Genomic DNA, 12,930 nt, shown 5'->3' with positions numbered 1-12,930 from the left:
TGGTGCTCAGGACTGAGTGTTGTCAGAATCACCCAAGAGCTCATGGAAACCCAGGATGCCAGCCTCACCGCCAGAGTTTCTGATTAACTGAGTTTGAGCTGGGACTTAGGAATGTACGTTTCTAACAAGTTCCCAGGCCCTGCTGGTCTGGAATCACATGCTGGAACCCCTGGGGAGCTGTTGACACTGGGGGACAACCTGCTGGGTTCTCATTTTTATTTTTTTTTGGCCACGTTATGCGGCTCATGGGATCCTAGTTCTCTGACCAGGGATTGAACCCAGGCTCTCGACAGTGAAAGTCCTGAGTCCTAACCACTGGACCACCAGGGAATTCCCCAACTGGGTTCTAAAGAGGTGTCCACCCTCCGTTTGCCGGGGATTCAAGCTAAATATCCACCTGCATGTAACTTTTGCACCTGTCATGTGTCAGGTGCAAGGGCCCAGAGACTTGTTGCTTATTGAATGGAGGAATGTTTTGGGAGGGGAGGTGGGTAGCTAAGTAGCCCTGATGGGGGCTCTCAGAAAGGCACCCCATGATTTGGCAGTCGGCATGGCTGCCCTCTACCCAGAACCTGGGATCTTGGAGGGACCCCCTCTTTCCCCTCTAGTTAAGTGACCAAATGTTTGCTGGACACACATGGCGTGGTCCCTTCATGTGCCGGGTATTTGGGAGGGGGCAGGAGGGATCAGAGGAGGGGACAGTCTTTGCCTTCTGGAGTTTGCTGCAGAAGCATTAATTAGGAAGACAATAAAAGGCGATGTCACATTAAGAGCATAACTGCTGGTTAGAAATACATTATTGCTCTGGGCCCAAGGCTCCTGAAAGACTTGCCCATGTGTAGGCTGATGATCAAGCCACCAGCATTAGAATGAGCCACCACCTGCAAACACAGGCTGTGGTTCAGAGTTGGTTTTGTGAAAGGAATCATCAGACCACCGTCACCTGGGAGACAAAGCTGGAGGAAGGCCCAGTGTAACTCCCACTTCGAGGCTGAAGCAGCCACAGAGAAGAGGGTACAAAGATGGCACTCTCCATGGCCACACCGAGCACCCAGCATCCAGCCTCGCTCAAGACACTAGAACTCCTTCAGACACATACTAAATTGCTTCAGTCGTGTCCAACTCTTTGCGACCCTATAGACTATAGCCCGCCAGGCTCCCCTGTCCACGGGATACTCCAGGTAAGAATACTGGAGTGGGTCGCCATGCCCTCCTCCAGGGCATCTTTCCCAACCCAGGGATTGAACCCCCGTCTCTTTTGTCTCCTGCGTTGGCAGGTGGGTTCTTTACCACTAGCGCCACCTGGGAAGCCCTTCTCCAGACCAAGGGGAGGTAACTGACAGGGTCTTCTGGTAAAAATGTGGGCTCTAATTAGAGGTAGGTGATGACCCCACAGCCATTTCCCAGCAATCTTCCCACCAGATGAAATGTTACAACAAAAACAAGTCTTAGGTCAAATTCTGCCAAATGTCCGAATATTTACTAGCAAGCAGGTGCGAAAGGTTAAAAACATTTTTCTGTCCAGGGAGTTGGGGGACTCAGGGCCCCAGTGACCCCAGAGCACAGTCTCTGGCTTTGGGTTCTCTTCTCAGTTGGTACAAAAATGCTGAGTCCTGGGGATCTTTCTATCAATCATTCATTTCTATCACCTCACACTTCTCCTGTGAAAAATGATTTCTAGCATCCTTTTGTTAATGAATCAACTCTGGGGTGTGGGTTTTAATAGTAATACATATTTAAAATGCTAATATGACCCCTTCTGAAGAGCAGATTCCTAAGCGGGGTGTTTCAAATCAGAAGGGACTGTCTTTGAGGTGGGAACTGGAGGTAATTGACACCTGCACACATGCTCCGATTCCACAATTCCACTGAAGCACTGAAAGTAAGGGTGTGCACCAGAGCACCCTCTCTCAGGGAAGCCCAGGATCCGGTTCAAAGGCCTGGTGTGAAAGCAGCTGGGGCAACGATGCCGGGGTATGGTGAGCTCTCAGTGAGTGTAAGCTGTCGCTGGAGGTGGCTCTGGTCTTTTCCAGGCAACCTTGGGAAGTGTCTACAGGGACAAGGTTCAGAGCCTCTGCTTCTGAAGACACAGGGTGGGTCATAATCTCTTGTTCTGGGCCAGGTTGAAGTCTGCACTGACCTCCCCCTGGCCCAGCCTACCTTGGGCAATTTCCCATGGGTTGAGGCCCAGTAGAGGCCTAGATCTGGCCAATTCCTTCCTATCTGGGCCACCTGGCTTACCAGGATGGCTCAGACTAGCATAGGTGAACCCCCCAAGATGGGCTGATTTTCCCCACCCCATCCCCCATGCCATCCCCAAACCCCAGACTCATGTCTGCATGACAGAAATGAGTCATCTCCCTAAATCTTACTTCCCAGAGCCCAGCTCAGGGCATTGCTAGGCATGAAGAGGACAGAAAAAGTGGGCGGAGGGATGGAGGGTGGGGGATGTAATGCAGACCCCTGCCCTGATGTGGCCGCCCCCTCCCTGCCCCCCTCCTGGGGGGTGCCCCCTGCAGTCTGCCTGTCACGGGTGCATGTCCCACTGTGACAGTGCCTGCCTCACATCTGGGCTTCCCTGGTGGCTCAGTAGGTACAGAATCCTCCTGCAATGAGGGAAACCTGGGTTTGATCCCTGGGTTGGGAAGATTCCCAAGAGGAGGGCATGGCAACCCACTCCAGTATTCTAGCCTGGTGTATGAGCGAACCTGGTAAACGAGGTGGCCCAGATAGGAACTCCCACAGGCCTGGGGAAACAGACTCTTGGAGGGCACAAACAAAACCTTGTGCACATCAGGACCCAGGAGAAAGGAGCAGTGACCCCATAAGAGACTGAGCCAGACTTGCCTGTGAGGGTCTCACATCCAGGAATAGAAATTGTTTATCCCCTGATCTAGGGGAGCCTGGTCAGGGAAGTGGCATGGAAAAAGGCTTTGAAGGCCTCCTGAGTTTAGGAAAAGTGAGCTCGCATAGGTACGGTAGAGACTTCTGCTTATTCCCATAGCCTTTACCCCCCCACCCCTCCTCCGTTTAGCTGTGCCCTGGACTGCATGGACAAAAGAACTACATTTCCCAGCCTCCCTTGAAGCTGAATGTGACCATGTGACTCAGTTCTGACCAATGGAAAGAAAGCAATGAATAAAATCTCCCTTCCTTTTCCCCTCCTTACCTCTGGCTGGACCTTGAATTCCAAAACAGATTTCCTGGTGCCAGGGCCCCTGATCCCATGGAGGGGCTGCACCAGCCCTGGACCATTTACACTGGGATTGTTAGGAGCAAAATAAACACACTTCCAACATGATTAAGCCATGTTGGGGTCTCTGTGTCAACAACCACATTTTAACATTTTAATTCAACCTTCATACACTGAGTGATTCTCTGGGTCATTTTAAATGAGCTGATGCCACTTACAAATGTTTGCATCTAAACTCTCAATGTTTGCCAAAGTGATTTAGTAAAAAACCGACAGTGTGATGTGTTCCCCATGCGGCCTCTTCTTAGCCATGCCTTCCCAGCCCCTCTTCCTTTTTCTTCTTCCTTTCCTGCTGTGCCCCCTTCCACAAGTTCAGGAGGCTGGGGGTCCCAGTGGGAAGGACTCTTGGGGGAAGGGCCTTCTTTTGCTGAAGGACTAGGGAGTTAGGGGGTGAGGCAGGGCCCCGCCTGGGCCAGGAGGCCCTGTAAGACTTCGTTAGTCAGGATTTCCCTGGGAAACCTCAGTGAGGGTGGGTACTATGCAGGCTGGCCTCACACTGGGCACTGGAAGGACTTTGCCAGGGGCTTCAAGATGGGGGGGGGGGCACCAGAGCCCCTCACAGTCCATTTAAACCCCCACCTCCCTTTCCCTAGAGACCTGAAATAAAGCCATCACATAAGCAGATCTTAGAGGTAACAGATGTGATGAAAACAGCTTTAGGGAATTCCCTGGCAGTCCAGTGATTAGGATTCTGCCCTTTCAAAGCCGGGGCCTGGGTTTAATACCCTGTCAGGGAACTAAGATCCCAAAAGCCAGTGAGGTGCAGCCAAAAAAAAAAAAAAAAACACTAAAACTGCTTTGTTTAGAGACCAGGGAGGAATAGTGGAGAATTGCCATCTGGCCGAGGGTGTCTCATTTTAATCTTTGGAATGTTGGTTGCCCCAGAGGTGAGGGGAGGTCTCTGCCATATTGTGGAAGGAATGCTTTGATTTTTGAGGTTCCTGAGGACTCAATTAATATGTTAAGCATCCAAAAACCTTCTTGCTTTAGAAGGAGATTTGTGCAACATCAGAGGCCAGAGCCAGGACCTGGGGTGAAGGGGCAATGGACTGGCCTGGGAGGAGAAGGGAGAGGCTGTCCATCACCAGGCAGGAACCATCTTCATCATCAGGGAAAACCTCCAGTCCTCTCTGAGATCTGAATTCTACACCAAAGCGCATGCCTCAAACCAACTCACCCAGCGCTGGCTGTCTTCTGAGCGATTTCCAGGCAGCAGCCTCAGGCTGACTGAAGTCCTTGTCTGGCTTCTGTAGGGATGAACCGAGACTCATATGTGTATACTGTCCAGCCACAAGGTCAGGCCTCAAAAGCAGGACACACCCCAGAGGGTCGTGAACTTCAGCTGCAGATAGGTGATGTCACCCAAGGACCTCACCAGGGGGTGGGGTTGAGCCCTTCTCCCCACTTGCAGTCACCCAGGGGCCTCCTGCAGGAGCAGGGGCAGGGCTGGCCTTCAGGAATGGCAGGATCTAGATGGGAAGACTGCAAGAAGATCAAACCAGTCAATCCTAAAGGAAATCAGTCCTGAATATTCATTGGAAGGACTGATGCTGAAACTCCAGTACTTTAGCCACCTGATTTGAAGAGCCGACTTGTCGGAAAAGACCCTGATGCTGGGAAAGACTGAAGACAGGAGGAGAAGGGGACGACAGAGGATGAGATGGTTGGATGGCATCACCGACTTGATGGACATGAGTTTGAGCAAGCTCTGGGAGTTGGTGATGGACAGGGAGGCCTGGTGTGCTGCAGTCCATGGGGTCGCAGAGTCACACAGGACTGAGCGACTGAACTGAGGTGGGGAGGAGGTGAGGGAGGGGTGCCCCAGGCAGAAAAGAGCAGGTGCAAAGATGCAGAAGTAGGATTTTAGGAGACAGCCACATGGGGCGGGAAATGCATGTGGACCTAGTGGCCACTGCTTCCGTGTCAGTGAAGCGTCAGGTTTTTCCAGGATATGAATCTACAGAAAGAAGGGACGTGGACCACTTTCCAGGAATCGGTACCAGCCCAGACCTGGGCAGTCTGAGCTTATCGCCCTGTTTCTGTGCTTCTTGGGAAGCCTGGCCTCGTGGCTCTTCTCTGTAACTCTTCCTTTCTATCAAGAAAGTAACCCTAACATGATAGAGCATGGTAAAGCTAATAGCCAGGTTCTCAGGCTAGGTTCTCAGCCATCTTGTTTACTCTTTACAGCAGTGCCCCCTTGAGGCCGATCCTAGCATTACATTCCAATTGATGCTTTCAAACTCTGGAGCTGGAGAAGACTCTGAGTCCCTTGGACTGCAAGGAGATCAAACGAGTCAATATTAAAGTAAAGTAAAGAAAAGAAAGATAGCGCTAAGTCAAGTCCGACTCTTGCGATCCCATGAACTGTAGCCTACCAGGCTCCTCTGTCCATTGGATTCTCCAGGCAAGAATACTGGCAAGAAGATCAAACCAGTCGATATTAGAGGAAATCAACCCTGAATATTCACTGGAACGACTGATGCTGAAGCTGAAGTTCCAGTACTCTGGCCACCTGATGCGAAGAGCCAACTCATTGGAAAAGACCCTGATGCTGGGAAAGATTGAGGGCAGGAGGAGAAGGGGGTGACAGAGGATGAGATGGTTGGATGATATCACCGCCTCCATGGACATGGTGAGGTGAGGGAGTTTGCACAACCTCTGGGAGATCGTGAAGGACAGGGAAGCCTGGCGTGCTGCAGTCCATGAGATTGCAGAGTTGGACACAACTTAGCAACTGAACAACAGCAAATGGAGGCCCAGAGAGAAGTGGCAGGTCCCTGTCTTATAGTCTGTAAAAGGCTTCCAGGCTCCCATAAAACTGCCTTTGGCCAGACGCCGGGTGTGGGGGGAGGTAGCTTCTGTTAGGTCCGGATCTGGGCAGTGGATGGCCATCTCTGGTCTCTCCCAGATGCTGCTGCTTGGGGAGGTGAGGTGTGTGAGGGAAGGGGGCTTGCCCAGCTGGGGTCCATGGAGGTGGGGTGAGGACCTCTCGCCTGGTGGGAGAAGCAGCTCAGAGGCAGGTTGGGAGAGACAAGGGGAGGGAGGCAGGGGCTGGACCCAGGGAGGAAAGTCCGGCTCACAACTTGCTGGGTGCTGGGGACAGAGGACCCTGAGAATATCCGAACCTGAGAGCCCATTCCTGCCCAGGGAAGCCAGTCAGGCACGATCTGCAGGAGCAGGTGGGAGGGGTTGGGACGGGCTGCAGGAATGATGGGGTCAGCCGGATAGGGTCCCCGCATGCCACCTAGACAGTCCTGGAGCTGTCAAATGGGGTTGATCACGGGACTCAGCTTGCAGGGTGCTGTCGTGGGCATCATGTGACCAGAGCAGGGTGAGCTTAGGTGGGGCTGGGCAATCAGGAAGTGCCCACATACAGCTGTGCCCCTCCCCCACTCCGGCCGCTCCGTAGCTACTGCCCTCATCCCCATTTTCAGAGGAGGAAACTGAGTCTCAGAGAGGGTCAGTGACTTCTCTAGAGTCACACAGCAAATACGTTGAAGAGCAGAGATTTGAGGCCAGGCCTTCCGAATGCAAAGCCAGAGTCACCACCGTGATCCATCAGTTTTGGCCTGGTGTCCTCTCTCTCAGGGTGCCTGGAACCAGCACTTCCCAGAGTCTGGAATTTTCCACCAGGTAACGGGCTCAGTCTGAACGTGGAGAGATCTCACTTTCTTGACACAAAGGCAAATCTAACCCTGGGCTCCCTGGAGCTGCTGGCTCCCAACTGGGCGTCCTTGGCTGGCCACTCCTTGCCCTGGACGCTCTAGGAAGGAAAAGAGGTGACAAGCCAGCCACTCCCATGACCCTCACCCTCAGCCTCTTGGCTGGTCTTGGGACAAGGCAGGCAAACGGTTTCTTCCACAAGGAGGGGTCAGATGGACCACTGCGTGGCTCCGGGAGGCCTGGGATTCCAGGGGCAGGGTGGGGCCTGGGAAAGCCCGCTGTCTTCAGCATTTTTTGGCTAGTCTCAAGACATTTTCAAGCCACCCCACTTGCTGTACCATCTGGCTGTAAATTAAACACTGCGGGGAGGCGAAGGGTGAGGGACAATTACTCTCTTCTCCCAAAGTTTCCAGTCTCATAATACAGTTATGTTTCTTTCCCTGGCTTCCAGTCCTGGCTACCTCCCTACCAGCTGTGGGATCTGGGCTAATTAGGGAATCTTGAAACTAGCTGAGCCTTAGTTTCCTCATCTGTCAAGTGGGGTCGATAGAAGCTAGAAGTCCATTTCTCATAGGGCCGTGGGAGAGAATCAATAAAAATGATGTGTCTGAACTCCTTTGTAAACAGAAGCAGTTAATATTATTGTTGTTATTATCCAGTTCTCCCCAAAGTTGCTGCCCTTTTGTTTAGTTCAGTTTGGGTCCAGAAATATGGCTCCTAGCTTCTGTTTCTGGCTGCCCCAACCCCTGGAGAAACTGCAGTCCAGATCTCTACCCAGGTCTGAGTCCAAGAGGAAAATACCTTGAGTCAGGAGCGCCAGCTGAGCCAAGCAGTAGCAGAGGCAGGCTCCCTCTGTGCTGACATCTGCCTTGCTTACAGATGTCCCCTCACCTGCCCAGGGAGCATCCCAGAACCCCAAAATCCTTGATGTGCAAAAGGGGCGCTTTGTGCAAACAGCAGGGAGGAAGCCCCTGTCTCCCACCAGGTGGGGCCCAGGTGCCCGCGGTCTTTGCCTGGCAGGCAAAGCTGCCCTGCACATCTAAGGCAGGATTTATACCTGACCTTGCCCTTGCGGCTTCCTGCAGCCCCACCCCCACTTTTCTGGAGCCCAAAGGATTCAGAGGGGAAGTGGCCCCAGGGCCTATGTTGAGTTTGCCTCAGATTCAGCCCTGCTGTCTGGCAGCCTCTGTTAGGAGAACCGATTCTTGGAAATTCCCCAGATCAATACCTGCTGCAAAGTGGGCTGAGAGTCACTCAGACCAGAGGGAAACTTGAGAGCTTTGAAAAACTGCAGGGGATGGAAGAAGGATGATAAAATGCTTCCCATAAAGTGAAATGAAATGATTTGTAATATGTCTCTATTTCTTTACAAGTGGAAGGAGCTTCTCCAGGGAACGCCAGCCGGGAGGACCCACAGCCTCTTACTTACAGAGCCCTGGTTCCCGCGGTCCACCGCAGGCAGGGTGTCCTCCTGACCACACCCTGGCCTCGTGTCAACCAGATGAGGTTCAGATGCAGCGGGAGCACCAGCTGGTGACTCTGAGCAGCTTCTGTCCCTCTTCTTTGTGTGTGTGCTGTGTCTGTTTTACAATAGAAAAAAATCATATATTTAACACTGTGGTGCAGTGAAGGCGCTACAAAGGTGGAAGACCAAACTAAGTGACATTGATGGAATGGATGGGCTTCAAAGATCTTACAGATCCATACCAAAAACTCAGGACAGAAGATCATTTTATTTCCATGAAGTCTGAGCGTTACTTCCTGATACTATGTATTACTGACTGCCCCTCTGCAGCCATTAACTGAGAGTATAAACTTCGAGTTAGACATTAGGCAGCAAAGTTGTTCCTCTCCTGAGCCATTAAAATACTATTTATCTGGCTGTGCAGGGTCTTAGTTGCGGTAGGTGGAGTTTAGTTCCCTGACTGGGGATGGAACCCAGGCCGCCTGCACAGGAGCATGGAGTCTTACCCACTGGACCACCAGGGAAGTCCCCTGAGTCACCTTCTTTTATGGAGGTAGATTTCCTATCATGTAAAGTTGACCCTGAACCATTTTAATGCATACAATTAGGTGGCATTTAGTACCTTCACGACATCGTGCAGCCATCACCTCTTGTCTTGCGCCAAGACGTTTTCATCACCCTCGGAAGAAGCCCTGTTCCTATTAGCAGCCACTCTCGTCGTCCCCTGTCCCCAGTGCTTGGCAGTCACCAGTCTGCTTTCTGGCTCCATGAATTTGCCTCTTCTGGATGTCTCACGTAAACGGAATCATGCAATAGCTGTTCCTTTGTGTCTGGCTCCTTCCACTCAGCATGATGTTTTTGAGGTTCATCCACGCTGCAACAGGTATCAGGACATCCTTCCTTTTTAACTGCTCCCTAAGCTTCGAGATGGGGTTCACCAAGCCCATAGAGGGCTTTACTGGTGGCTCAGACATTAAAGCGTCTGCCTACAATGCAGGAGACTCGGGTTCGATCCCTGGGTTGGGAAGATCCCCTGGAGAAGGAAATGGCAACCCACTCCAGTACTCTTACCTGGAAAATTCCATGGATGGAGGAGCCTGGTGGGCTACAGTCCATGGGGTCTCAAAGAGTCAGACAGGACTGAGTGACTTCACTTCACTTCAAGCCCATAGAGATCCCTGGGAGGGAGGGAAACTCCACTCCAGTGTGGGTTTGATGAAGGACAGACCCTCCAAGTGGCTCCTGGGACCTGTCAGTGTGAGACCTACACGGATGATGTGCAGAAACTTTGCACGTGGAAAACACCCAACATCCATTCTTTCTTATTATTGTATTTTATTTTGGCTGCCCTGGGCCTTCCTTGCAGCCTGTGGGCTTTCTCTAGTTGGGGTGCACACGGGCTTCTCGCGTGGCATATGGGCTCTAGAGGATGCGGGCTCAGCAGTTGGGACACGTGGGCTTCCTCTAGTTGTGGCGCAAGGGCTTAGTTGCCCTGCGGCATGTGGGATCTTAGTTCCTTGACCAGGGATCAAACCTGCGTCCCTTACAGGGAGAGGCAGAGTCTTAACCACTGGGCCGTCAGGGAAGTCCCACAACACTCTTCACTTTTGTATCTATATGAGATGATGGATGTTTGCTGAACTTTATTGTGGTCATCGTTTCAGGAAGTGTGTAAGTCAAATCGTGAAGCTGTCACCTTAAACTTACACAGTGCTGTATGTCAATTACAACTCAATAAAACTGGAAGAAATAAAAAGAGAGAAAACACTCAACAAATGATCTTCATTGCCATTCCTCCTCCAGGCAGACCTCCATAGGAAGCTTCACTGTGGTCAGAAGGGCCTTTGTTAAGATAAACTCTAAGAGCCAGAGGCTAAAGTCCTGTCCAAGGGACTTTACCTTCAGGGCCTAGGGATTCTAAAGATCTAAAGGTGAAATATTCTCTCTGCACTGTGCTGGGTGTCATGGCTCACTTGTGCTTTAGTCTTTGTCTTAATTTCAGACTCCTCAGAAAAAACTTGTGAGTTAAGAATTTGAGGGCAAGGAGTTTCTGGGGAGATGATTTTAGGCAACTGATGGCAACAAACTTGGAGGTCAGCATTACTATCACCCTTTTACAGATGAGAAAATAGAGGCTCAGAGAGGCTGAGTAAAAGGATATTAACCTTATAATAATTGGATTTTTAAGTTGTATTTTCTTTTTAAAAAATATTTATTTAACTCCGCTAGGTCTTAGTTGCAGCATGGAGGATCTGGTTTCCTGACCAGGAATTGAACCCTGGCCCTCGGCACTGGGAGCACAGGGTCTTAACCGCTGAACTACCAAGGAAATCCAAAGTTGTATTTTCTTAAAAACACTATTTTCCTGGCCAATATGCAAACTGAAAATGTTCAGCTTTATTAGTAAGTCAAGAAGTATAGACAAAAATAAGTCTGATACATTTTCATCTACCATATTGGTACAGATTTTAAGAATAACTTTCAATATTGGGGAGGGCGGAGGAGAGTAAAGACTTCCTCCCACTGCAGACGGAAGGATATATCAGACACTTTACAATACATATCAGAAGCCATAAATACATACTCTCTTCAACTCAGAAATCTGCTTGCGGAAAATTTTCCGTTGAAAATTTTGCAAAAATTCAGGTACAATGAGCTCACCGAGTGTGAATAAAAGGAATAGCAATTATTATGATTGCCTTGTGTTGAGAAAAACGTTCAAAAAATGGAAATAAGGCAGAAAGAGGGCTGGGCATCCCTTTAATGTCATGGAAGGGCGTTTTCTAACAGGCCCACCTGAGGGTCAACTAATTCTCTCAGGAGCTGTTAATTTCCTTTGACTTTCTAGTTGCCGTCAATCAAGGATCAGACATTTTACAGCTCTGTGAAGTTAGAGGCTAATTTGTAGACAGCTGATAAGGTACATAGATTTTCTTTTCTGTCATTTAGAAAATAACCTCAAAGATGATCCCTGTGTCTTTGGGATACGACTGTATCTAATTTAGCAATCTATATCCACATTCTTTCTTTCAGCAGCTATATACAACTCCAATCTTTTTCATCCTGCCGATTCCCTTGCTAATGAAGTTGCCCATGAAACATGATTTATTTATATGAGAATTTTCATCATTTTGAAAAATTTGCCTTCACATATGGAGTATTAAAGACAGGACACAACATAGATGTCTAATTGTAGGGCATTGGCTAAACAGGTTATGGTCCACTCATGGTCCAATGGGTTCCTAAGCAGCCACTAAAAATCAGATGGTAGAAGACCCTTTAATGACATATTGTCAGTAAAAAAAAACTATAGGTACAGAATGATGTCATTCTTGTTAAAAACAATGTGGGGACTTCCCTGGTGGTCCAGCGGCTAAGACAGTGAGCTCCCAATGCAGAGGGCCCAGATTTGATTCCTGGCCAGGGAACTAGATCCTTCATGTTGCCGTTAAGACCCAGAGCAGCAAATAAATAAATAAGAAAGAAAATGAATATTTAACACCCCTCCAAAAAAAAACCCAATGTGCTACTGACTGAATGTCTATGTCCCCCACAATTCATATGTTGAAATGCTAACCCTCAAGGTGATAGCATTAGGAGGTGGGGCCTTTAGGAGGGGATCAGGCCGTGAGGGTGGACCCCTCATGAACGGGATTTGCGCCTTTATCAGAAGTCCCAGAGGGCTCCCGTGCCCCTTCAGCCACTCGAAGACACAGAGGTAAGAAGGCTGTCCTTGAACCAGAAAGCGGCCCTCACCAGACACGAAAATCCACTGGTGCCATGATCTTGGACTTCCCAGAGTCCAGAACTGTAAAAAATAAATTTTTGTTTTTTACAGCCACCCAGTTTACGGTGTTATGTTATAGCAGCCCAAACAGACTGAGACACAGGCATAGACAGAGGTCTGCAGTTGTATTAATCAAGATAATAACAGTGCTTATTCCTGGGAAACTGGTTTAGGGAGTGTTTAAAACTTCATTGTGTCTTCCATTTTTCTAATTTTCTGTAATGGACATGTCTTGTTTTTATCATAAGATATTTTTATTTAAAACACCATTTAAAGCTCTATTTGGAACTATATATTGGTAGCCCTTAACATTTTGAAGCTTCTGTATTTTTAAATTTAATTTTTTGGATTGAAATGCTATAAAATTGACGTTTTTTTGGGGGGGTGCACATTTCTATGCATTTTTGTTGTTGTTGTTCAGTTGTGACCCCAGGGACTGCAGCATGCCAGCCTTCCCTGTCCTTCACCAACTCCTAAAGGTTGCTCAAACTCATGTCTATTCAATCAGTGATGCCATCCAACCATCGCATTCTCTGTTATCCCCTTCTCCTCCTGCCTTCAATCTTTCCCAGAGCACATGTATAAATTTGTGTACCCATGGCCATCACCAGGATCCAAAACAGTTCTATCACTGAGAAAACTCCTTTATGCAAACTTCCTGACAATCCAGTGGTTAGGACTCCATACTTCCACTGCTGGAGGCCCAGGTTCAACGCCTGATCAGGGAACTAAGATGCCCGCAAGCCATGTGGTGTGACCAAA

This window comes from Dama dama, chromosome 11 (assembly GCF_033118175.1).
Source record: "Dama dama isolate Ldn47 chromosome 11, ASM3311817v1, whole genome shotgun sequence".
Classification (NCBI taxonomy): Eukaryota; Metazoa; Chordata; class Mammalia; order Artiodactyla; family Cervidae; genus Dama; species Dama dama.
Note: the sequence above shows the minus strand (reverse complement) of the source record.